At 43.5% G+C, this 1,932-nt stretch overlaps 1 pseudogene; it reads left to right on the top strand.

The window, feature by feature from the left end:
• The first annotated feature begins 1,256 nt into the window (after positions 1–1,256).
• LOC130854998 (anaphase-promoting complex subunit 15-like) lies at positions 1,257–1,695 on the top strand (annotated as a pseudogene).
• The last annotated feature ends 237 nt before the right edge of the window (positions 1,696–1,932 follow it).

The following is a 1,932-nucleotide window of genomic DNA, read 5'->3' as shown; positions in this document are numbered from 1 at the left end:
TATTTTTCTTCAGATATGACATCACTTAAATTGAAAAGAAAAACCAGGGGAACAGGCATGTTAAAAAGAACTCAAATAATACCAAATAGTTAAGGGGATACGTCTTTCTATTTTTTCCTCTCTAGGACCGTTTCCTTCCCAGATGTAACTACCTCAACTCAACTTTTTCACGTGTGCCTTCATGCTTCTATGCCTTTTGCAGTAGTTTTTTTCTCAGACTGGAATGTGTTCTCAAATTCTCTGCCTGTCTTTCAAGACCCTTGAGAGTGACACGCTCTGTAGACTCTTCCTTGGGTGGCTCACTCAGTGTTTTGTTCTCTGTCCTCCCTTGATATGCTGCTTGGAGCACTATTTAATGCTCATTTCATTCTGTCCTGTTTTGCAACAAGTTCTTTATATATCAGCTTTGCTATAGTATGACATGCTTTCCTTGAGGGAAGGAGCCTGTTTTATTCATTTTTGTATCTCTTACAAAATCAAACCCGGCCGCTCTTACTACATACTTAAATCAACGAATTGAATGTATATAATATAGTATATCATTATCTGTTTTATGAAGCTTTGTCACAGCCAGACTGGCAGCATCTTTGGGGCAAGGGCTGAGACTTTTTGCTTTCCTGATACAATAAAAATGAAGTTAGTTAAAATATTACAACCACATCTTTCTGTATGTGTTGCTTTTTTAAAGAGTTCTTTAATTTGCAAAAATTCATTTGGACATCACAACATCCTATACTAGTAGCCTGCACTGATCTAAAGGAAAAAAAAAAAAGGTCTTTTACATGGTCTTAGGGTCAGTCAGACCTGAGTTTGAATTCCTTCTCAGCTATCTGCAGGCTATGGGATCTTGGGAAACTTCTTTAACCTCTGTAAGCCTCAGTTTTCTCATGTTAAGGCTAAACATTAGTCTTACAGAATTGTTGGGAGGAAAGAGTGTGGGTATAAAGACATGTGATACACATTTAACACTGAACATAAGTGAGGATTCCCCTCCCCATCACACTCCCTAGGAAGCAGCGCCTTAGAGGGGCTAAAAGAGTGCCCAGGGCCACTGTGCTGGCAAAAGATGGCAAATAGCAACCAAACCAGAAGTGGAGTGAGACACACGCACATACCTGCTCCCGTGTGCTTAAACTCTGGGCTGAGACTGCACATTCCTGCAGGAAGCAGGAAGCTACTCCCTGATGCTATCATCCTGCTACCATGCAAACTCCGTTAACTTAAGATACCACTGAAGCCTGCTGCTTCCTGGTGTGATGACAAAACTGAGGCTCACAGAGGTTGAGACACGGCCAAGGTCAAACAACTATTTAGGAGCCACGTTCACCCTATTGCCCTAGCTCTTGCCTCGTGTGACTAAGACACTGGTTGAATCTGGATGGACTCTAGGTAGAGGAGAGAGCTGCAGCTATAGGAAGAACAGCACTAAGCCTGGCCCCAGAGCACCACGCAGAAAGACAGCAGCTTGGTATCTCTTGGGAAGCCAGCCGCACAGCACTATGATAAGGAGGAGGAGGAGGGTGATTACGACGACAAGGAGAGTAAAGACTCAGAGGGCGATGTGGGCATGCAGGACATGGACAAAATGAATGATTACAGTGAGTAGCCTGATGATGGAGAGTCACTGAGGTGGACATGGAAGGCAACAGATAAGATCAGGACCAGTGGGTAATGGAGGTAGACAGGGCAGGGTAGCCCCAGGGAGATTCCACGCCAGTCAACCTGCTCTACACCCTTGCAGAACCCCTGCCGGTTTTTTAGGAAAAACAAAAATGAAGTACGGCAAGAAAGACTTCTGCTCACGTATTCTACTCATGAGGAAGTGTCACACTCAAGCCATCTTCGAGTAAGAAAATGCAGATAATAAAATTGTGGGTAATTTGTGAAATTCCGGAGATTTATCTGGCTCCCATGAGTGAGTATCTAGCTGAC

This window comes from Hippopotamus amphibius, chromosome 6 (assembly GCF_030028045.1).
Source record: "Hippopotamus amphibius kiboko isolate mHipAmp2 chromosome 6, mHipAmp2.hap2, whole genome shotgun sequence".
NCBI lineage: Eukaryota > Metazoa > Chordata > Mammalia > Artiodactyla > Hippopotamidae > Hippopotamus > Hippopotamus amphibius.
Note: the sequence above shows the minus strand (reverse complement) of the source record. Positions and strands in the feature narration are given on the sequence as shown.